The sequence below is a fragment of the Schistocerca cancellata genome, chromosome 2 (genome assembly GCF_023864275.1).
Source record: "Schistocerca cancellata isolate TAMUIC-IGC-003103 chromosome 2, iqSchCanc2.1, whole genome shotgun sequence".
Lineage (NCBI taxonomy): Eukaryota > Metazoa > Arthropoda > Insecta > Orthoptera > Acrididae > Schistocerca > Schistocerca cancellata.
This window is the reverse complement of record NC_064627.1, coordinates 938,801,747-938,827,473: the sequence shown is the minus strand read 5'-3', so window position 1 is coordinate 938,827,473 and position 25,727 is coordinate 938,801,747. Positions and strand designations below refer to the sequence as shown.

Here is a 25,727-nt window from a genome sequence, read left to right as displayed (position 1 = left end):
TTGTAATTCTGTCAGAGACAGCAAAGGACTTTGAAGAGCAGTTGAACGGAATGGACAGTGTCTTGAAAGGAGGTATAAGATGAACATCACCAAAAGCAAAACGAGGATAATGGAATGTAGTCGAATTAAGTCGGGTGATGCTGAGGGAATTAGATTAGGAAATGAGACCCTTAAAGTAGTAAAGGAGTTTTGCTATATGGGGAGCAAAATAACTGATGATGGTCGAAGTAGAGAGGATATAAAATGTAGACTGGCAATGGCAAGGAAAGCGTTTCTCAAGAATAAAAATTTGTTAACATCGAGTATAGATTTAAATGTCAGGAAGTCGTTTCTTAAAGTATTTGTATGGAGCGTAGCCATGTGTGGAAGTGAAACCGGGACGATAAATAGTTTAGACAAGAAGAGAATAGAAGCTTTCGAAATGTGGTGCTACAGAAGAATGCTGAAGATTAGATGGGTAGATCACATAACTAATGAGGAGGTATTGAATAGAATTGGGGAGAAGAGGAGCTTGTCGCACAACGTGACTAGAAGAAGGGATCGGTTGGTAGGACATGTTCTGAGACATCGAGGGATCACCAATTTAGTATTGGAGGGCAGCGTGGAGCGTAAAAATCGTAGAGGGAGACCAAGAGATGAATACACTAAGCAGATTCAGAAGGATGTAGGCTGCGGTAGGTACTGGGAGATGAAGAAGCTTGCACAGGATAGACTAGCATGGAGAGCTGCATCAAACCAGTCCCAGGACTGAAGACCACAACAACAACAAGACTCTAATATGCGTTATATATGAGCGCTCCGTCTTCAGGCCACAATTGGCCCATCGGGACCATTCGACCGTCATGTCATCCTCGGCTGAGGATGCGAATAGGAGGGGCGTGTGGTCAGCGCACCGCTCTCCCGGTCGTTATGATGGTTTTCTTTGACCAGAGCCGCTACTATTCGGTCGAGTAGCTCTTCAATTGGCATCGCAAGGCTGAGTGCTCCCCGAAAAATGGGAACAGCGCATGGCAGCCCGGATGGTCACCCATCCAAATGCCGGCCACGCCCTACAGCGCTTAACTGCGGTGATCTGACGGGAACCGGTATATCCACTGCGGCAAGGCCGTTGCCAATATGCTTATATATAAGTTATCAGTAATTACTTTTCCTTAGTTAGTAGCGTTAACGCGGTGGAGGTTACAGATTTCTCACATAGTCCACCCAGTACAGACATATGACGTACTTTGTCCCGTACATCGTTGATGATAAAAGTAAAGCATACACTTAACAAATGCTAAATATCTTAAGAAAATGTATTCTCCAAGTTGCAGACAGTACCTGCAGTAGTCCAGAAATTGCTTCATTACTCGCTTCGAAACAGATAAATGAATTGACAGCACGACACTGCAGCAACTACATAAGGGCTACTATAGTGCTGTACACAGAATGGTGAACAAAATGGTTCAAATGGCTCTGAGCACTATGCGATTTAACTTCTGAGGTCATCAGTCGCCTAGAACTTAGAACTAATTAAACCTAACTAACCTAAGGACATCACACACATCCATGCCCGAGGCAGGATTCGAACCTGCGACCGTAGCGGTCGCTCGGCTCCAGACAATGGTGAACACAGTGGTATTACTACCACTACTAGTGGCTGTGGGCAGGCACAAAGTATTAACAGCCTGAAATTGGAAATTTGTGGTAAGTTCCTATGGGACGAAACTGCTGAAGTCATCGGTCCCTACGCTTATACAATACTTAATGTAACTTAAACTTACCCTAAGGACAACACACACACACACCCATGCCCGAGGGAGGACTCGAACCTCCGACGGGGGAAGCCGCGAGAGCCGTGGCAAGGCGCCCCAGACCGCGCGGCTACCCTGCGTGGCATTAACAGCCTGAAGTCTTCCAATTCCTGCCAGTTCAGAAGTAAGGAGTGCAACAAGCAAGTGATTTACTAGCAGTAAGTATAGTGCACACATCTTAACTCGGTTGATTTTAAATGGGATTGCAGTGTGCAGCTCAAGCAAGTATCGCAACAGAGAGCAATAATGCAGGGAAGTTGTTTTGTATAAGTGTCTACCCGCACTGTGGATTGTTGGCTTTCCTATCTGAGAAGAAGTTGTGGGTAGCACTTGTGTGTGGTTTGAGGTTTTCGGGCGCTAAACAGCGTGGTCATCAGCGCCCAGTGGGTAGCACTTGCGATGCACCAGTCTTCATTCTAACAACCCCCCCCCAACACACACACACACACACACACACACACACACACACACACACAAACTAAGTATCATTCATCTTTCATCACTGTGAAAACTGTTCCAACACGAAAAGTCTTTCATCCTACAGTTTACTTAAGTGCTAAAGTTGGTAATAATGTGGGAGAGGGGGGATGGGTGCAACAGACGGCAGGAGGAGGGGGGGCTGGGGGTACTAGGTAATGTCTGGCTGCACTCAAGGGTAATGTGCTAAGAAAGGTCACGAACCACTGTACTAGAGCGACTAAGTGGACGCACTAAATACACTGACAGGAAAATCTAATTAATGTAGTGCAAAGAAATTTCGAGAATACGTTTGTCTAGGTAACACATTTAAGTGATTAACATTGCAAGATCACATTTTAATCCAAGCGCGAGATAAGCCATTGCAGATGTTATATGCTCTTCCATTAATAACCGGTGTAACCGAAGGTATGTTGAGTGCAAGGGTGAAACGTGCATGTATTGTGATGCGCAGACGCCAGACGTCAGTTTGTGGAATGGAGTTTCGTGCCTGTTGCAATTGGTCAGCCAATACAGGGACGCTTAATGGTGCTTGCGGAAGACGGAGTTGTCCGATGATGTCCCAACACGTGCTCGATTGGAGACAAATCTGGTAACAGAGCAGGCCAAACCAAAACGTCGATACACTGTAAGGTTTGATGCATTACAACAGCGATATGCGAACAAGCGTTATCCTGTTGGAAAACACTACTTGTAATGCTGTTCATGAATGGCAGCACATCAGGTCGAATCGCCAGACTGACGTAAAGATTCGCAGTCAGGGTGCTTGGGATAGCCACGAGTGCTTCTGTTGTCATACGAAATCGCACCCCAGACTGTAACTCCAGATGTGGCAGATGTGGTACTGGCCTCCTCCTAACAAATACACGGTCATTACTGGCACCGAGGCAGAAACACGTTTCATCAGAAAACACAACAGACCTCCACCCTGCGCTCTAGTGAGCTCTCGCTTGACACCTCTGAAATCGCATATGGGGGTAATTCGGGATAAGTGGAATGCACGCTACAGCGCTTCTAGATGGGAGCAGTCCTTCAAGTAACACATCTGTAACAGTTTGCTGGGTCAAAGCAGTTCCAGCTGCTTCTCAGATTGCTGCATTCCTCCAATATCGCAACAAAATGCCTCTAAGCACTATGGGACTTACCATCTGAGGTCATCAGTCCCCTACACTTAGAACTACTTAAACTTACCTAACCTAAGGACATCACACACATCCATGCCCGAGGCAGGATTCGAACCTGCGACCGTAGCAGCAGCGCGGTTCCGGACAGAAACGCCTAGAACCGCTCGGCCACAACGGCCGGCCCAATATCGCAGAAAAAACATCCACCTTCCCGTAGCCTTATTACACGACCTCTTTCAAAAAAATAAATAAATAAATAAATAAAATAAAATAAAAAATAAAAAAAAAATGGTTCAAATGGCTCTGAGCACTATGGTACTTAACATCTGAGGTCATCAGTCCCCTATAACTTACAACTACTTAAACCAAACTAACCTAAACACATCACACACATCCATGCGCGAAGCAGGATTCGAACCTGCGACCGTAGCAGTCGCGTGGTCCCGGACTGAAGCGGCAATAACCGCTCGGCCACCGCGGCCGGCCCTCTTTGATACTCAGTGACGTCTTCATAATGGCATTCTTGACTAATATCAACTCACCATGTCCAATCTCAAAGTTAACTAACGCTCACGAGCGTTACAGTGATGTATTTAAAGTAAACCTGATTTGCAGCCTCGTACTGGCGCTACTAACGCCACTCTTATGCTACTGGCGCGGAATCTGCAAAGACATGTTTCAGATGTAGAAATACGCCTGCCAGCTTTCCTTTGTCGAACAACTCCTCCTTGGTGCTACGATTTTTTTTTCCGCAGAGAGGGAAGAGAGGTGTGTCTCACTCAAATGTAAAACTGCTTGCAATGCTAAAATTTCTCGATGGATTAAACCTATATGCCAAGCCTGAAGTCCAATCCGTACCACTACCAATAGCTAGCAAGAATGTCTCAGAGTGAGCTATGTGAACATTCATTAACGTGCAGCTAAAAACTTAGATCTGTCAGAGTTGTTGCTTTCATGGGACTGCAAATAGAGTAAGTCAGCTGTGAACAGTTTTAGTGTGAAGAATGAAGACTACTCTGTTACTACCTTTCCACTCAGCCGTGTTTATTGTTTGAATTATTTGTAATCCATTTATTGTTTGATTTATTTGTAATCCACTTCGAATCAAGTATGGCATTATTTACATGAACTGAGCAATGTTACCGGTGTGATTCAGTACCGCAAGTATATCCTGCTAATGCACCTCAGCGTCCTCTAGTAAGGGAACTCCTAGTTTTCAGAACAGAGATTCTGGGTTACCTCAACGGAATTTACTTCCTGAGATGTATCATATAGATAACAACGTTCCAGTGCCAGAAGTTAGACGCGAATTTGCTTCGAAATCGAGTTCACATACACCACAACAATAAATCATAAACACTTGGGTGGAAGAGTAGTAAGAAGATAATCTATGTTTCTATAGAAAACGGAATTTGTAGTAAATTTCCTCTGCATCCCTAGTTTCAAAGTGTCTCGTCTGTATATCTTGTATGATTACTGTGCTTTTGAGAATTCTAGTGACAGATTGGAGCTTAGGCCCAGGTCGTTAGGAATGTTTCCCCGAGCCATTTGGTGACAGCATTAGTAGCAATTGTCCCGAATGCTTGTCTACCACACAGGTTTACTCTGTCAAGAAATTCTATTTTAGTATGAAATGCACTCTAAAGCGAAAGAATCATTCTTGCAAAACTTGTTTTGCATGAAATAATTTCTCCACCAGTGCTGCAAGTGTATCAGTCAAGGAAGTCTATCCACTTTATTACAGTTGAAGAACGCAGTTGGCACTGAAATACCAGTGCATAAAGTCAAATCAGATATTACAGATCTCAGTGCACGTTCAGAACCATACGTTCTCATTGAACTATACTTGACTTTAGTAGATGTAGTATCCACGAACAATTTTTCCCTCTTCGAAGTTGGTGTTGCTTGGTTGGCTGGGGTGGGGAGACGGAGGGAAAGGATTAACGGATTAAGCAGCAGTCCCTCGTTCAAGGATTGCCGGTAGTGTATCTGGAGTTCGTGACAACAACCAGGAATATCATCGAAATACACTCCTGGAAATTGAAATAAGAACACCGTGAATTCATTGTCCCAGGAAGGGGAAACTTTATTGACACATTCCTGGCGTCAGATACATCACATGATCACACTGACAGAACCACAGGCACATAGACACAGGCAACAGAGCATGCACAATGTCGGCACTAGTACAGTGTATATCCACCTTTCGCAGCAATGCAGGCTGCTATTCTCCCATGGAGACGATCGTAGAGATACTGGATGTAGTCCTGTGGAACGGCTTGCCATGCCATTTCCACCTGGCGCCTCAGTTGGACCAGCGTTCGTGCTGGACGTGCAGACCGCGTGAGACGACGCTTCATCCAGTCCCAAACATGCTCAATGGGGGACAGATCTGGAGATCTTGCTGGCCAGGGTAGTTGACTTACACCTTCTAGAGCACGTTGGGTGGCACGGGATACATGAGGACGTGCATTGTCCTGTTGGAACAGCAAGTTCCCTTGCCGGTCTAGGAATGGTAGAACGATGGGTTCGATGACGGTTTGGATGTACCGTGCACTATTCAGTGTCCCCTCGACGATCACCAGTGGTGTACGGCCAGTGTAGGAGATCGCTCGCCACACCATGATGCCGGGTGTTGGCCCTGTGTGCCTCGGTCGTATGCAGTCCTGATTGTGGCGCTCACCTGCACGGCGCCAAACACGCATACGACCATCATTGGCACCAAGGCAGGAGCGACTCTCACCGCTGAAGACGACACGTCTCCATTCGTCCCTCCATTCACGCCTGTCGCGACACCACTGGAGGGGGGCTGCACGATGTTGGGGCGTGAGCGGAAGACGGCCTAACGGTGTGCGGGACCGTAGCCCAGCTTCATGGAGACGGTTGCGAATGGTCCTCGCCGATACCCCAGGAGCAACAGTGTCCCTAATTTGCTGGGAAGTGGCGGTGCGGTCCCCTACGGCACTGCGGTCTTGGCGTGCATCCGTGCGTCGCTGCGGTCCGGTCCCAGGTCGACGGGCACGTGCACCTTCCGCCGACCATTGGCGACAACATCGATGTACTGTGGAGACCTCACGCCCCACGTGTTGAGCAATTCGGCGGTACGTCCACCCGGCCTCCCGCATGCCCACTATACGCCCTCGCTCAAAGTCCGTCAACTGCACATACGGTTCACGTCCACGCTGTCGCGGCATGCTACCAGTGTTAAAGACTGCGATGGAGCTCCGTATGCCACGGCAAACTGGCTGACACTGACGGCGGCGGTGCACAAATGCTGCGCAGCTAGCGCCATTCGACGGCCAACACCGCGGTTCCTGTTGTGTCCGCTGTGCCGTGCGTGTGATCATTGCTTGTACAGCCCTCTCGCAGTGTCCGGAGCAAGTATGGTGGGTCTGACACACCGGTGTCAATGTGTTCTTTTTTCCATTTCCAGGAGTGTATGATAGTACGCAGCAGTGGTAAAGTCAAGTTGCCGAAAGCAGTTGAAATGTAATTAGAGATGAGAGAGCAAAAATATGGGTTGGGCTGGTCTGGGAGACCCGCTCCCCTCCACTCAGTGCCTCAACTGCGCCGAAAGGCACCACTCCACGTCTGACGACCACCGACCGGACGCAGTGGCCATAAAATAAAGTGCGGTCGAAGAAAGGGCTAAGCATCTGAAATTAAAACAGAGTAAAAGAGAAATCAGTCCGACCGGCGGAGGAGATAGGGTCGTTCCTAGCATTAACGATAAGGAATCCGGAAGAACATGACTGGCGTTGTGAGCAAGGAGGAAGGGGCAGTCCACCATGATGTGAGCTAATATCTGTAATGCTCCGCTACCGCAACATCAGGTGACTACTAAAGATAGAACTATGGGTTAATCTGGTATGACCGATAGGGTGGCGACATACGACGGCGGATTCCTTCCGGGAGGAATGGAAGGAGGGAGTGCTACTTAGCCCGTCTTGTTGATTGCGAGTATTTCTTTAGAGGGAACAGTAGCGCATCAGATTTTACTTCTCTGTATCTGAGATGGATGCCGTATCTGCAAAATGTTGGGCGAGGAATCTTTTCTCTAGCCAAATGGTCGGCCAGTTCGTTCACGAGGATATCCAAATAATTTGGGGGGAGGGGGGAGAAGCTGGTGTCAAATTCACTCTGGGCTACCTTGAATAGCAAGCAGTAGCAACCAAAGATCTGTATAATGAACGAGCCTCAATCATAAAATTACTGTTACGTCATGGAAGTAGCGATGTCGTGTCTCCGTATAGGTAACTGCTTGTACTTTTCGAACACTATCTGTTTTAGTCATAAAGCGAGTGTCAGTTAGGCTGTTAACGTAAAACATTTCCGTCATAATGGAACATATCGAAACATAGTTCTCAAAAAGTCATAGAGGTAAAGTTTAGAGTATTTTCTGTGTGGTCGATCCTTTGACATGGGACACCCCAGTGTTCGCAGTGGAAGTTACTTTACGAACAGTTTGTAAGCATACTGAATGTGAGGCGTAAATGACGTCAAATTCAGCTTAATCCCCGCGATGTTAACATTTTTACATGGTAATGTGCCGGTACTGGGATCCGTCAACCTGACATCAACCCTGTTTCCAGATAATTTTGCAGAAAGTGTCTTAAGGTCTAGAGCGTCTTCTCTACAAAACACCAGTACTGCAAAAGAAAACATTTTAAAAAATAACTTCTCATGGTCGGAGTTCACAGTCATGTGGAGTTTTTTTAAATGCCATCATATTCGCCGTTGACCGTAGAAATTATTTATTTCATAATTGAAGTTTCAGCCTTTGGGCCATTTTCAATTGGTGCTGCGAAAGATTTTCCTTCAGCGCATGTTAGACTTTAAAATCCTTCGGTATGTATACACGTCATCGTCAAACATAGAGGCCTCTTGTTTTCTATCTGGGGAGACGTAACAGGTTATACACGCAGTTAAATTTATCGAATAATTAAAACAAACTCTAGCGGAGAGAAGATATTTAGTAAATGGCAGAACAGCTAGTACTGTCGCTGATGACAGCAACGAGAGCGGAAGAAATCGTGATGCAACACGTGAAAGTAGAATGTACTCGTTCTCTCGCACTAATTCTCACAACTGCAGAAGTAATTGGACGTTATCTTTCTTGAGCTTTTGACAGCCTAGTATGCAGAGAAGGTGAGAAATTCCTCTCAGTGAAAGCACTTTACTTTGGTGATGTCAGAAAGGCAGGCAGAAAACTGTAAACTACCAGATGAAACAGCTTCACAACTTAAATGGAAAACTTTTCAATAGTCTGGAATTACGTTTATGAGAAAATCAAGTTCGATCTGCGAGAGAGGCAGACATGATTTGTGCTTCAGCTAGTTTTTCTCTTTGAGATACGGCAGAAAAGAGGACCCAGTAAAAAGACGAGGACAGAAAGCGTTTCGAGCGCTGTCTTGCGAGCCTTGAAGCGCTGCGTGCCTGACGTCACCAAGGAAGAAGCTAATTAGCCTAGCCTTATTCTTTGTAAGTATTCTGCTGTCATTTTCATTGTCGCCTTCGTGCTGGGGAATACCATTTCTTGCTTTTAGTGTTCATGATGGATGAATTATTACGCCAAAGAAAAGAATGAGCTGATGGACGGAAAGGTGGTATTTGGAAGACTGCTATATTTAACTGCAAACGATGTGAAAACTCTCAATGACGTTACCTGGTATTACCGGACTTGTGAGCTCTTCGTATTATTTACTGAAGCAGATATGCTCCATCATACGTCAGTTTCACGTACCCTACTGCTCTACAGTTATGTAATACGCTACTTACATTTATTCAGTAACTCATGTGTGACGTAATAGTTGTCAAGGTCAAACAACTGTAAACTGTAAGCAATCACTTTGTTACCGCTTTACAGTTGCCCTGGGTAGACCTCAATTGTATTGTCAAGAATGTTTGTGGTCTGATTAAGACACTGGATTCTTATTCGGGACGGCATTTAAAATCCCTGTTGGACCATCCTTATTTCTGTTTTCCGTGATTTCCCTAAATCACCCGATGCTAATGCCGGGATGGTTCCTTTGACGGAGCACGGCCGGTTTCCGTCATAATCCTTCTCCAGTGTGTGCTTGCACTGTCCTTAATGACTTTCGTCGACGGGACGTTAAACCATCTTTTTTTTTCTAATATACGTATAGTTCAGCAAAATACTGGTGTGAGACCGTAGTCAAGATTATATACTGCTTAAATGCGAACTATATGTAGCCTACACATGCGAATCCAAACGGTGTTAATTATTGTGTTTACTAATTTATCGATTTTACTGGTTTTTGAGCTGTGGATTATTTTAAGAAATACAACACCAGCCACATTTTTATAAATTTTTTTTTGCAAGAGGTGTTTCGAGCTTTCACCCATCTTCAGTGACGTAATACATAATTAATCTTCAATTGGTACATCGCTAAAAACAGATTTCTATTTTGCTTGTTGTTCCAATTTTTCGCACTTACAATGGTGGCATGAACAGAATATTTTTGAGTATTATTACGAAACATAGCGGTATCAGTGACGTTGCAGATTAATAAGTAATACATTTCTCTTTCCCCCAGTTCGATTGAATACCTCGTCATTTGTTATTCGATCTACCAATCCATTCTCCGCATTCTTCTCTAGTATCACATTTCCAAAGCTTCAGTTCTCTTGCTGTCTGACTGCATATCGTCTACGTTTCGTTTCCGCCTACGGCTTGACTCCATAAAAAAGCCTTAAAAATATATTCTGACACTTCAGATTTTACTAGACGTTAACAAAGTGCTCTTTTTCAGAAGCGCTTTCTTCTTATTGCTAGTCTGCGTTTTGTATGCGCTCTACTTCGGCCATCACCAGTTATTTTGCTATCCAAATAGCAAAACTTATCTACTTTTATTGTTTCATTTTCAGATTTAATTCCGTGTGATTGAATTCGATAACTTTTCTTTAACCTTGTATTATTCTGAAACTTCCTGGCAGATTAAAACTGTGTGCCCGACCGAGACTCGAACTCGGGACCTTTGCCTTTCGCGGGCAAGTGCTCTACCAACTGAGCTACCGAAGCACGACTCACGCCCGGAACTCACAGCTTTACTTCTGCCAGTACCTCGTCTCCTACCTTCCAAACTTTACAGAAGCTATCCTGCGAAACTTGCAGAACTAGCACTCCTGAAAGAAAGGATATTGCGGAGACATGGCTTAGCCACAGCCTGGGGGATGTTTCCAGAATGAGATTTTCACTCTGCAGCGGAGTGTGCGCTGACATGAAACTTCCTGGCAGATTAAAACTGTGTGCCCGACCGAGACTCGAACTCGGGACCTTTGCCTTTCGCGGGCAAGTGCTCTACCAACTGAGCTACCGAAGCACGACTCACGCCCGGAACTCACAGCTTTACTTCTGCCAGTACCTCGTCTCCTACCTTCCAAACTTTACAGAAGCTCTCCTGCGAAACTTGCAGAACTAGCACTCCTGAAAGAAAGGATATTGCGGAGACATGGCTTAGCCACAGCCTGGGGGATGTTTCCAGAATGAGGGTTTTTCACTCTGCAGCGGAGTGTGCGCTGACATGAAACTTCCTGGCAGATTAAAACTGTGTGCCCGACCGAGACTCGAACTCGGGACCTTTGCCTTTCGCGGGCAAGTGCTCTACCAACTGAGCTACCGAAGCACGACTCACGCCCGGAACTCACAGCTTTACTTCTGCCAGTACCTCGTCTCCTACCTTCCAAACTTTACAGAAGCTCTCCTGCGAAACTTGCAGAACTAGCACTCCTGAAAGAAAGGATATTGCGGAGACATGGCTTAGCCACAGCCTGGGGGATGTTTCCAGAATGAGATTTTCACTCTGCAGCGGAGTGTGCGCTGACATGAAACTTCCTGGCAGATTAAAACTGTGTGCCCGACCGAGACTCGAACTCGGGACCTTTGCCTTTCGCGGGCAAGTGCTCTACCAACTGAGCTACCGAAGCACGACTCACGCCCGGAACTCACAGCTTTACTTCTGCCAGTACCTCGTCTCCTACCTTATGTATTATTCTGTTCGCCTTTATTTTATAACATCTTTTCAAGAGATTGTCCCTTCTGTTCAACTGCTCTTCCAATTTTTTGCCATCTATGTTAGAACTACAATGCCATCGTCAATTCTTGAAGTTTTTATTATTTATCCCTGTAATTTAATTCATTTTCCAAATCTATTGTTGTTTTTCCTTACTGCTTGCGCAATGTACAGATAGAGAAACATTGGAGATAGGTTGCAACTCTGTTTCTCACTCATCTCAAGCATTGCTCCCTTTCATGTCCTACGTATCTTGGAACCGCTGTATGGTTTCTGTACAAGTTGTACATAACCTCTCGCTCATTACATTCAATGCCTTGCACCTTCAGAACTTCAGAACATTCTTTAAATCTACAGCTGCCATAAACTTGGATTTGTCTTTCTTCATTGCGATGGTGATTTAAGATGAGGGGCACTAAACATCAAGGTTATCAGCGCTCTGATGAAAAGTCACCATGCCAGTCTCTTGGATGGGGATGAAGGCTGTCCCCACATGCGGAGCAAAGTGTAATTTTTTAAGATCTGCCTCAAACCCCCAGCAATTCAGGGACGACGGTTGACAGTTCACAATATTTCACCACTCTTATAACACTGGATTTAGTATTAGTGGGCAGATCTCCGTCGAGACGGAGGTCTCCCTTAATATTGTTATATAGGACACACATTGCCGAAATATGCTGTACTGAAAGTGGCACACCACAAACTTCGTAGATGGGGGAGTCCTCACGCCCATGTGTCAGATGCGCAGCCTGGTGAGCAGAACCTCCCTCCAGTGGAGAGGTTGGCGAAGTCCGCCATGCCTGTGTGGTCGGTTTGAGCTTCCACAGTGAGTTTTCTGTCTCCTGCAACCATTCTTCGTTCATTGTGTCTGCTAAGGTAAGCTATAGGGTCAGTATTCTCTCCTGTGTTCCTACATTTCTCCGGAACCCAAACTCATTTTCCCCGCGATCACCTTCTACCAAATTTTCCATTGTTCTGTTTAGTGCAATGCATATGTTTTGTCACTGAAGCGTTATATGAATATAATATAATTTCAGAGAAGTTATCAGTAAACGACATTATGAAAAATAAGCCGAGTTACTGATTTTTACGTCTCAACGGTAGCGATTAATATGAAGGCAAAAATAGTTGCAATCGTTATCATCTGCAGCTGGTACTGCCCTTAGAGGTAAATCTTCTAGCCACTGTCTGTAGAATATTTTGCAGTTCTGACGCGTCCATTCTAAACGTACTTGCCATTGTCAACCCTGTTCACTGTACACCGTGACAATTCGGAATCGCACATACAACAGGTAGACAGGATGATAGCGTTCTATTGCACCGCATGCGAGATGCGTCGACTAGCAGAAATTAAATTGTTATGAATGTAGACGAACATAACAAAGTGTTTATTGTAGCGAACGGCTTGATAATGTCACTCTAATGCATCGTCGTAAGATCTCTACTGTCCTCTGCAAACCTCAAGCATGGCCGTTGTCTCCTAAGTGGGTCTGTGTTGTTACTATTACTACTTAGTTTTACTTAAGGTTTGTCCGAAAATAGACTCGCATGCTACTAAACACCCATCTTTTCCGTATCTGTGGTAATTATTTTTACTTAGTCTGGGCAGTGAATAAGACTAAGGTCACCCACTCAGCCATCAGCGTTCCCAGGTGGAAGACTAATGTGTAGCACTACAGTATTTTGTTGCTTCCCCGCGTCAAACGGTAGCAGTCTTAAATGGGCACTTACAGAACTAACGACCGCAGTATAAACAATGCGGAAGTCAGTGCGTCGGTGGCTCAGAGAACTATCTGCGGTCGAGACAACCGGCCCTAGTCGCTGCTTTTCTCGTTGTTTTGTATCTGTAATTTCCGTTCACTTCAGAGACAGTTAAAAGTTGAAAGTGTGGAAGACGGTAGCGGGCGAGAAGAAATGCACAAGCTGTTTGCGTGGTTGCGGTAGAAATAGTGAATCGTCGTTCAAGTGTACAAACATTTTCTATTTTAGTGCATAAATTTCACTGCTACTGACTTCTATGTGTTATGATTTCACATGCCAAGAAAGTGAAGAGCTAGACGAAAATTTCTGTTTGCCTGCTGCAGCTCTAAAGTCTAACCTTAATATATGTGGGAAACATGGTTCATATAATTACATAATTTAGACTGTAAACATCTGGTTAAATGGTTCAAATGGCTCTGAGCACTATGGGACTCAACATCTTAGGTCATAAGTCCCCTAGAACTTAGAACTACTTAACCTAACTAACCTAAGGACACCACACACACCCATGCCCGAGGCAGGATTCGAACCTGCGACCGTAGCAGTCCCGTGGTTCCGGACTGCAGCGCCAGAACCGCTAGACCACCGCAGCCGGCAAACATCTGGTTAAACCGAAAGAACATTCAGAGTGGTTATAATTAAGCTTTCGCTACTTGAAAGGGCCCTCATGAAAAACGAGTGGTAGTATGACAACGACACATCGTGGAAATATTTGTAGGAACATGCAGAACAGAAATAATGAATAAACCAGTGAAAGAAATATTTTAATTTCCACATGAGAGGGTAACATTGTGTAACTGCGTACCATAGTTACCTTGGACCTGGCGGCTTGCTTCTCTACACCAGCATCGCCTACCACAATGTTCTCCATACACAAGTCTGCGCGGCAGTCGAACGACGGTGTGTACACTATGTGATCAAAAGTATCCGGACACTGGCTGAACATGACTTACAAGTTCGTGGCGCTCTCCATCGCTAATGCTGGAATTCAGTATGGTGTTGGCCCACCCTTAGCCTTGATGACAGCTTCCACTCTCGCAGGCATACGTTCAATCAGGTGCTGGAAGGTTTCGTGGGGAATGACAGCCCATTCTTCACGGAGTACTGCACTGAGGAGAGCTATCAATGTCGGTCGTTCCAAAACATCCCACAGGTGTTCTATAGGATTCAGGTCAGGACCCTGTGCAGGCCAGTCCATTACACGTATGTTATTGTCGTGGTACCACTCCGTCACAGGCCATGCATTATGAATAGGTGCTCGATCGTGTTGAAAGATGCAGTCGCCATCCCCGAATTCCTCTTCAATAATGGGAAGCAAGAAGGTGCTTGAAACAACAATGTAGGCCTGTGCTGTGATAGTGCCACGCAAAACAACAAGGGGTGCAAGCCCCCTCCATGAAAAACACGACCATACCATAACACCACCGCCTCAGAATTTTATTATTGGCACTACACACACTGGCAGATGACGTTCACCGGGCATTCGCCATACCCACACCCTGCCATCGGATTGTCACATCAGACTGCCGCATTGTGTACTGTTATTCGTTACTTCACACAACGTTTTACCACTGTTCAATCGTCCAATGTTAACGCTCCTTACACCAAGCGAGGCGTCGTTTGGCATTTACCGGCGTGATGTGTGGCTTACGAACATCTGCTCGATCATGAAATCCAAGTTTTCTCACCTCCCACCTAACTGTCTTAGTACTTGCAGTGGATTCAGATGCAATTTGGAATTCCTGTGTGATGGTCTGGATAGATGTCTGCCATTACGACCCTCTTCAACTGTCGGCGGTCTCTGTCAGTCAGCAGACGAGGTCGGCCTGTACGCTTTTGTGCTGTAGGTGTCCCTTCATGTTTCTACTTCACTATCACATCGGGAACAGTGGACCTTGGGATGTTTAGGAGTGTAGAAATCTCGCTACAGACGTATGACACAAGTGACCCCAATCACCTTACCACGTTCGAAGTCCGTGAGTCCCGCGGAGCGCCCCATTCTGCTCTCTCACGATGTCTAGTGGCTACTGAGGTCGCTGATATGGAGTACGTGGCAGTAGGTGGCAGCACAATGCACGGATAGAAGCCTTCGAACCACGTAGTGATTTTAGGTGTGATCATAATTTTCTCAAACTATCGGCAAGATCTTTGGGGAAAGTATGACTGGAAGCAGTTGTATTCTTCGCCTGTGATGACATGATCACTAATCGCTGTCTCTAAACTGACACCATCGATAAGGTCGTAAATATAAGGTGTAAAATATTTCCATGGCTTCTGGATTGTCTAACGAGCTGTTCAAGGCCGTTTTCGCAAAACGTGTTCAAAATTACTTCACGAGACTGCCCGTACCACCTGTTGTGAATCCATAGGCGTCGCCTTCTATACTCGACAGACTGAATTCGGCTCCAACTAATATGCACGATATGGGTATTTCCGCGCTATTGAGCGTAGACTTACTTTGAATGATTCTATAATTGTTGTGGTGGAATGGGTGGACGGTAGAAAAGTTTAATAATTAATTTGAGTTCACCTAGGCGTGCTACTCGTGTCGAGGTACTTCAGTCAGACTCGGTTCCGACCTCGATGGACAATATTTTTGTCGATAGCAATGAACGTTCCCCCTCATATGGCGTCTAACGGCCTGACTAGCCAGCAGAAGTAGCACTCTAAGACTCTTAGAAGGAAAATAGCACGGGAGCTGTCATCATAAAACCTGAGAAGTTCCCTGAAGGGAAGCAGCCTGGCTGTCAAGGGCGACTGCTTGAGTGACGTCGCGCGAGCCGTGCTGCCCTACTCTGCGTGACACGAGCTTATGATGGCTTGCTGAGCATACAGGGTGAACATGAACTTCATGACTTGCTCAGAGATATTTTATGATTAAAAATCTTAAACATGACTGCGAATCAGCAACTGTGTAAATCTGAAGAGACTGAAAAAATCGGCCAACCAGTTGCAAAACAGAAAATATGCTAAATTAGTTTGAATGTACACAGTATGCGGTGTGTGTCTCGTTTGGAACCGAAGTTTTTCCATTCACTCAAAGTACTTGCTGTTGCCAACAATAATATACATTTTACTCTTCATCCTCAAACTGACCTTTAGTACTGTTCGTTTCTTTGTCGGGTATATGTCCCGGCAGTATCAGCTGTCCGTTAACACTGATGCTCAGCAGTATGGATACATTTACAGATGAACATTTGGCCGGTATGGATCTCATGCATAGGTTCTACATCTACATCCATACTCCGCAAGCCACCTGACGGTGTGTGGCGGAGGGTACCTTGAGTACCTCTATCGGTTCTCCCTTCTATTCCAGTTTCGTATTGTTCGTGGAAAGAAAGATCGTCGGTATGCCTCTGTGTGGGCTCTAATCTCTCTGATTTTATCGTCATGGTCTCTTCGCGAGATATGCGTAGGAGGGAGCAATATACTGCTTGACTCCTCGGTGAAGGTATGTTCTCGAAACTTCAACAAAAGCCCTTACCGAGCTACTGAGCGTCCCTCTTTCAGAGTCTTCCACTGGAGTTTATCTATCATCTCCGTAGCCTTTTGCGGTTACTAAATGATCCTCTAACGAAGCGCGCTGCTCTCCGTCTCTCTCTTCTATCAACCCTATCTGGTACGGATCCCACACTGGTGAGCAGTATGCAAGCAGTGGGCGAAGAAGTGTACTGTAATCTACTTCCTTTGTTTTCGGACTGCATTTTCTTAGGATTCTTCCAATGAATCTCAGTGTGGCATCTGATTTACCGACGATTAACTTTATGTGGTCATTCCATTTTAAATCACTCTAAATGCCTACTCCCAGATACTTTATGGAATTAACTGCTTCCAGTTGCTGACCCGCTATAATGTAGCTAAATGATAAGGGATCTATCTTTCTATGTATTCGCAGCACATTACACTTGTCTACATTGAGATTCAATTGCCATTCCCTGCACCATGCGTCAATTCGCTGCAGATCCTCCTGCATTTCAGTACAATTTTCCATTGTTACAACCTCACGATATACTACAGCATCATCCGCAAAAAGCCTCAGTGAACTTCCAATGTTATCCACAAGGTCATTTATATATATTGTGAACAGCAACGGTCTTACGACAGTCCCCTGCAGCACACCTGAAATCACTCTTACTTCGGAAGACTTCTCTCCATTGAGAATGACATGCTGCGTTCTGTTATCTAGGAACTCTTCAATCCAATCACACAATTGGTCTGATAGTCCATATGCTCTTACTTTGTTCATTAAACGACTGTGGGGAACTGTATCGAACGCATTGCGGAAGTCAAGAAACACGGCATCTACCTGGGAAGCCGTGTCTATGGCCCTCTGAGTCTCGTGGACGAATAGCGCGAGCTGGGTTTCACACGATCGACTTTTTCGAAAGCCATGCTGATTCCTACAGAGTAGATTTCTAGTCTCCAGAAAAGTCATTATATTCGAACATAATACGTGTTCCAAAGTTCTACAACTGATCGACGTTAGAGATATAGGTCTATAGTTCTGCACATCTGTTCGACGTCCTTTCTTGAAAACGGGGATGTCCTGTGCCCTTTTCCAATCTTTTGGAACGCTACCCTCTTCTAGAGACCTACGGTACACCGCTGCAAGAAGGGGGGCAAGTTCCTTCGCGTACTCTGTGTAAAATCGAACTGGTATCCCATCAGGTCCAGCGGCCTTTCCTCTTTTGAGCGATTTTAATTGTTTTTCTATCTCTCTGTCATCTACTTTGATATCTACCATTTCGTCATCTGTGCGACAATCTAGAGAAGGAACTACAGTGCAGTCTTCTTCTGTAAAACAGCTTTGGAAAAAGACATTTAGTATTTCGGCCTTTAGTCTGTCAGCCTCTGTTTCAGTACCATTTTGGTAACAGAGTGTCTGGACATTTTCTTTTGATCCACCTACCGCTTTGACATAAGTCCAAATTTCTTAGGATTTTCTGTCAAGTCAGTACATAGAACTTTACTTTCGAATTCACTGAACGCCTCTCGCATAGCCCTCACTGAATGCAGGGCAGAACGACGGTAACGTATCTGTATCTTAATGTTATGACTACTCTGCAATTCACAATTAAATGCCGGGCAAAGGGTTCTTCGAACCACCTGCAAGCTACTGATCTATTGTTCCACTCTCTAAAAGTGTGTCGGAAAACGGAACGCTTAAATCTTTCCGTGTAAGCTCTGAATTCTCTTATTTTATTATAATGATCGTTTCTTGCTATGTAGATCGGTGCCAGCGAAGTATTTTCGCATTCGGAGGAGAACGTTGTGACTGAAATTACCTGAGCATATCATACCGCAACGGAAAAGACCTTCGTTTTAGTGAGTGCCGCCTAATTTCGCGTATCATATGCGTGGCACACTAGCTCCTGTTTCGCAATAAAACAAAACGAGCTGCACTTCTCTGAACTTTTTCGATGTCCTCCGTCAATCCTGTCTGGCAAAAATCCCACACAGCACAGCAACACTCCGGAAGAGGACGGACAAGCGTAGTGTAGGCAGTCTCTTTAGTAGATCTGTTGCGCCTTCTAAGTGTTCTGAAAACGAAACTTCGTCTTTGATTTGCCTTCCCCACAACATCATCTATGTGATCGTTATCATGCAGTGAAGGTATTCTTTATGTCTTTCTGTTGGTGAACTTCTACATACGACCAGAACGTCTTTGGATTTTCTGCCAGATTTAGAGACATCTGATCTGTTTCCGCAGTGACTGCAACCACACCAAAGTACTGTAATGTTTCTTTCGTCCGTACCTGGGAGCTCGTGTAGCGTCGTGCGGAAACACACTCGCGGCCACCGTTAGAATCCACGCACTCTTGGCGACGTGCGCCGCATGAGCAAAATTTAACGTACTGCTCCGTGGAGTTAATGGGAGAAGATTACTGGTGGACCCCGCTTAATCGTCTGCTCCATCACACCACACAAACAGTTTTAAATAGGGGTCACGCCTCTCGCTTTGCCCCGGGAGACAGGGTTAAACTTCTCGTTACTTCGAAGTTAATAATTAGAAGGCCTGTAGCACTCTAGCGACTTTTGGAAAGATCCCGAGATAGGACAAACTGACTGGATCATTTACACCGTTAACAGTTCACACATCGCCGTAAACTGTCTCCTAGCACCTTCCGCCGATAATCGCGAGAACAGCACAACAGGAACACAGTTCAGGGTCAATAGGGAAAGAACCATATTGAAACAGTACTCTCATTTGGGCATGGAAACAAATGGAATTTAATGGCCTGAATTAACCCCTCACTTTTAGCGTATTAACACCACCTTCAGCTTGCTAGTGGCTTCACACACTGATCTAATCTGCGTATCCCTTACTCAAGAGGTCCAAGCTCACTAGTCCACAAAGCTTGCCGTGAAAGACAATGAAGTGCCTAAGCACAGTTCTCCTCCAGCCCCGCGAAAACGCTTCGGATTCTCTTTCTGCTGTACTGCAGCAAGTAACTCGGTTAATCACGAAGGACCAGCTACTCTAGCCTTCAGAAATTCACTACGAGAACACCAACTCCGCCACCAAGGGCACACCACACTACTTCCACACCCTACGAGGGCTACTAACCGACTTCTCGATCTCATGAGCTCCAAGCAGAAAGGAGTCTTTTTATTGGCCATTTGTTACGCCCGCTAGTGCTTGCGTATCATGCAGCTTCCTGGTAGCACTTAATACGAGGTGCGTTCAAGTTATAACACCTCCAATATTTTTTCTCACGTGCTAATCACATGAAGACAAACTTGGCTCACTTCTCTATCTAGTCCCCCTCCAGCCGTACAGATCTTTCACAACGTAGACGTCGTGATTCCATGATCGCAGCGAACGCTTTTTAGGAGTCTGGTTTGACCACTGGAAAATCGCTGACAATAGTATGGGAAGGGAGACTGCCTTTCATTGTTGGAAACAGCCAAAAGTCACTGGGAGCCAGATCAGGGGAGTAGAGAGCATGAGAAATCACTTGAAAACTGTTGTCACGAAGAAACTGCAACGTTCCACCTGGAGGACACTTCGTATCTTCAGGTCTTCCCGCTGGATTATGTGCACAAATGCCACGGAAATTTCAGCGCTGGGAGCGACGTGTTCCACACTCATTCGGCAATCTTCAAGAACAACTTTCTCCACTCGCTCTATCTCGTGGTCAGACCGGTTGGTGCGAAGCCAAGATTGTCTTGGTTTGTTCTCACACGACGTGTTGCCTTTCTTAAACTGTTGCACCAACGAATGTAGGCCTACTACAGAAGTACCCATGACTTCGTCATTACAGTTCTCATTTACGAATTTCAATCAGTGCCACACCACGCAAACGGAGAAAAACATGGATTATCCATTGTTCTTGTAACTAAAATGTCACTTTTTAGGTATAAAAAAACAGTTCTTACTCTCGCCGCTGCCGCCAGAGATCTCTGTGTCGTCCAGTGCTGCCACCTCTGCCACGCATTTACAACGAGCGCGTATCTGTTTTCAAAACAACGAGTTTCTGTTGCGAGTCCTGAAAACAAAAGTCAAAGATGTTACACTTTGAATGCACCTCTTAGTTCCAGAATGAAATTTTCACTCTGCAGCGCAGTGTGGGCTGATATGAAACTGCCTGGCAGATTGAAACTGTGAGCCGGACCGAGACTCGAACTCGGGACCTTTGCCTTTCGCGGGCAAGTGCTCTACCAACTGAGCTACCCAAGCACGACTCACGCCCCGTCCTCACAGCTTTAATTCCGCCAGTACCTCGTCTCCTACCTTCCAAACTTCACGAAGTTCTCCTGCGAAACTTGAGGACTAACACTACTGGATGAAAGGATATTGCGGAGACATGGCTTAGCCACAGCCTGGGGGATGTTTCCAGAATGAGAGTTTCACTCTGCAGCGGAGTGTGCGCTGATATGAAACTTCCTGGCAGATTAAAACTGTGTGCCGGACCGAGACTCTAACTTCTGTGAAGTTTGGAAGGTAGGAGACGAAGTACTGGCGCAAGCAAAATTGTAAGGACGGGTCGTGAGTCGTGCTTGGGTAGCTCAGTTGGTAGAGCACTTGCCAGCGAAAGGCAAAGGGCCCGAGTTCGACTCTCGGCCCGGTACACAGTTTTAATCTGCCAGGAAGTTTCACCTCTTAGTTCCTTTGCCAAAGATACTGTAACATACCAGCCGTCTCGGGAAGTTACTCGCCCTGTAAGCCAGCCACGTACGCTGCGGCCACAATCCATTTAAGAGGATCGGGGAAAGACCAGCCCACCAAACTCCTGGCTGAAGGAAGCCTCCTCCCACAAACGACTCCGCCTCAGACTACAGCCACACGAAGAGCACAAAGGCACGGCCAGCAAATATTTTACAGTGCTTTTGCATCTGAGAGTTGTCACAGTATTTTGTCTTTTGCGTTTGTACATATTTGTGATTGCACGTAACAGACCTTTTTGCATTAGTGAAGATATTTTCAAAGAAAACAAGAGAAAATCGAATGAATCAATTACAAAATTTACTTTTTTGTTAATGAGCCACTGGAGACTGCGACTCGCTTGTACCAAAATATTCAGAAAATGTCAAAAAGTTCCGATATTTTGTCAGTGGAGTTCAGAGTCACCCTGTAGATGCACAGCTCGGGCGCCAACTCATGAATACAGGTGGCGCACGTACTGTAATTTTCCGCTTATGCAAGGCGTCCAGCGCGAAACAAATTGCTCGTACAAAAAGTTAGAAACTGATACTTCCGGAAGGGAGACAGAGAGAAAGTGTGGAGGAGGCTCGCCTCTGTAGTCGGTCCTGAGGCTGCGGAGTGTGGACGGAAGCAGGAGGAAGCGAACGGCCAGCGGAGAAAGCAGTCGCCCAATTCGCGGAGGGCGTGTGGAACCTGCTTGCGTTGCCGAACGCAGCTCGGCGCACAGCGCACGGGTCGCTACACTCGCTGACCCCTCCGCAACGGCGCAGAGATACGAAGGTAACTGTCCCATTCGTCACAACGTGCGGTTCGGACGTCCGCTACGCCACCTCGTGTGCCGAGCTCTTGCGCGCGTGACACGTAGCTTGTATCCCACCCAGGTGTACTGTATTACGATGAGGATTCTGCTTCAGTGCCAGGAAAGGATAAAACCATCAGCAATGACGGCCGAAGACTTCCGGCACCGTCTTACTGCCAACGACCTCATCAAAGAGGACAAAGGAGCTAACAGAGGTTCAGGGCATCCTTTAGCACCTGCGGAGAGAAACTGCCCCTAAAAGGCGGAATAATAAGCAATGATCAACGTCATGAAGATGCACAAGCGCAATGGAAACAATTGAGGTACATATTCCAGAATGAGATTTTCACTCTGCAGCGGAGTGTGCGCTGATATGAACTTCATGGCAGATTAAAACTGTGTGCCGGACCGAGGCTCGAACTCGGGACCTTTGCCTTTCGCAGACAAGTGCTCTACCATATTGTGTATCAGCAGAGCATGTGGCCTGCAATTGGAAAGTGTCATTATGATTTTTTGTTGGCGAAACATTCCAGACTAGTCCCCCATTCGGATCTGTGGGAGGGGTTGTCAGGGGGATGTGACAATGAGGGAAAAACTGAATAACCGGTAACAGGGTAACGGTCTACGAATCGCAACGTGGAACGCCAGGAGCCAGTCTGGTACAGAAGCTAGAAAATCTGAACAGCCGATGCAAAGGTTCAGTCTAGATATAGTGGGGGTCACTGAAGTGAAACGGGAACAAGACAAGGATTTCTCGTCAGATGAGTAAAGGGTAATGTCAACAGCAGCAGAAAATGGTATAATGGTAGCAGGATTCGTTGTAAAAAGGAAAATGGGGCAGAGAGTGTTATCGTGGACAGTGTAGTAAGAGTGTTGTTATCAGATTCGGCTGCAAACCGTCCCAAACAACAGCAGTTCAGATATACATATCGACGTCACAAGCAGAAAGTGAACAGATAGAGAAAGTATATAACGGGTAATTCGGTAAAATTTAATAATCATGGGGAACTGGAATGCGGTTATAGGCGAAGGAGTGGAGGAAAGGGTTACGGGAGAATATGAGTTCGGTAGTGGGAATAAGAGAGGAGAGAAAGGTTCAGTTCTCCAATGTATTTCAGCTAGTAACAGCAAATACAGCGTTCCAAAATCACAAAAGTACGACGTATAATTTGAAACAAGCTGGACACACGTTAAGTTTCCAAATGAGCCAATCCCAATGAGGCAGAGATTGAGACATCAAACTGTGCACTGAAAGGCGTGAGCAGGAGCAGATGTAGATTCACAACACAATTTAGTAACGAAGAGTGGACCTAAGATTAACAGATTAGTCTGGAAGAATTGACGTGGAACTGAATTGGATACTGTATCACTGAGGAATTATGATGTCTTTCAAGCTGCCTAAGGCTATAAATACTATGATATTCGTTATCACAACAAGCAGTTCAGCTGAAGAGGAGTGAACATCTCTTACAAGGGCATCATCGAAGTTGGAAAGAGATATTTATGCACAAGGAATGTAAGTGAAAAGCCCGCATCTCGTGGTCGTGCGGCAGCATTCTCGCTTCCCACGCCCGGGATCCCGGGTTCGATTCCCGGCGGGGTCAGGGATTTTCTCTGTCTCGTGATGGCTGGGTGTTGTGTGCTGTCCTTAGGTTAGTTAGGTTTAAGTAGTTTTAAGTTCTAGGGGACTGATGACCATAGCTGTTGAGTCCCATAGTGCTCAGAGCCATTTTTTTGTAAGTGAAAAAAAAACACCTAAAAACCTTTGGGTGCCAGAAAAAATACCTCAATTCATCGGTTGAATGAACTAAAAACATGCTAAAGAGAATAGAAGAATACAGCAGTGCAAGACACTTGGGAATGAAATGAACAGAAAGTGTAGGAGTTCCAAGGGGAAATGATTGCAGGAAAAATGTGCAGAAATCTGAAAAGAAATGATTGTCGGAAGGACAGATTTAGGACACAGGAAAGACGTAACAGTCTTTCTCTGAAATTAAAAGCGAATGCGTCACATTAAGAATGCAATAAGGTTTTCACTGTTAAACGCAGAGAAATAGCATATAGGTGGAAAGTACACTGCCTCTACGAAGGGGGAAGAACTGACTGATGACGTGATAGATAAGGGAATGGGAGCCAATGTGGAAGAGATGGGGGGATCCAGTATTAGGTGGTTCAAATGGCTCTGAGCACTATGGGACTTAACATCTGAGGTCATCAGTCCCCTAGACATAGATCTACTTAAAACTAGCTAACATAAGGACATCACACACACCCATGCCCGAGGCAGGATTCGAGCCTGCGACCGTAGCAGCAGCGCGGTTCCGGACTGAAGCGTTTAGAACCGCTCGGCCACAACGGCCGGCTTCAGTATTAGAGCCAGAGCTTAACATAGCATTGGAAGACATGCGCTCAAATAAGGTAGAAGGGACAGAAAACATTCCATCGGAATCCCGAAAATCATTGGGTGAAGTGGCCACCGAACGACTATTCGTTTGCAGACACTACTAAGGCGCCATGCCACGGTTCGAGCGGCGCCCCCCGTCGGAGGTTCCAGTCTTCCCTCGGGCATGGGTGTGTGTGTGTGTGTGTTGTCCTTAGCGTATGTTAGTTTAACTTAGATTAAGTAGTGTGTAAGCTTAGGGACCGATGACCTCAGCAGTTTGGTCCCATAAGATCGTACGAAAAATTTCCAAAATGTACTACGAGAATAGAGACATACCACCAGGAAAAAATGTCGTCCATGAAGTGCAGGAGATTGCCAAGGCAGAGGTGTGTGAGAACTATCGCACAATCAGCTTAAGGGGCTCCGGAAAGGCTCAAAATCATGAAAAGTTCAATTTTTACTTTTTTGCATTTTCTGAATCTGCAGACTATTACCTTTTAATAGATATATAATTTATTCAATTCCGAAGACTACAACTATTTTTAAATTTTTTTTGAAATGTGTTCTACATGGGCGTGACCCACTGTGGCGCTGTTAAACTGCTGTCAAATGGTGTTGTTCATCAGGTACATTTTAGTGATGTGAGATAAAGTATGTGTTGTGGCTAACCTGTGATGGTTCAATATATATCGCTGGTGTGATTGTAGATTGTTTCATGTTTATTTACTCTGTCGTTATCTCGAAAATATTCATAATTAATTCTGTTTCTTGAGTCTCTGTTTTGTTGAAGTATAATAATGAGTAAAAGTAAAGTTATTAGAAATCCTCTGAAGGCTTTTAAGAAAAGGAGAAATGTTGGAAAGCCAAAGGTATGTATTATTACTGTAAATAATAACATTCTAACATGGTACGAGCGATGCTTGCTTTAGACAAGGAACGCCTTCGGGCTGCAGACAGAGCTGTAAAGAGTCTAGAAATACAAGCAAGAGTAAACAGGAGGAGGAACAAGAGGAAGCTGGAGGAGGAGTTTGCAGAGGATGAAGATAATCCATCCTATGGACCTGGAATGCACTAAAAAGTTAATCCAATCTTTGTCGCTCGATTCCCAAAACTTTTATTTTCTCATACTAATTACATGTTTTCTAAGGATCTTCCAAACATATTTGTTTCAAACTTTCAGTAAATGTTACACAGTACCTTCTGCATAATTT

General features: G+C 45.4%; 1 protein-coding gene and 1 pseudogene across 2 annotated transcripts in view; both read right to left on the bottom strand.

The window, feature by feature from the left end:
* LOC126162911 (clavesin-1-like) overlaps positions 1-25,727 on the bottom strand; it is a 741,639-nt gene that overhangs the window by 78,979 nt on the left and 636,933 nt on the right. The gene's annotated exons all lie outside the window — the stretch shown is intronic.
* LOC126163598 (5S ribosomal RNA) lies at positions 996-1,113 on the bottom strand (annotated as a pseudogene).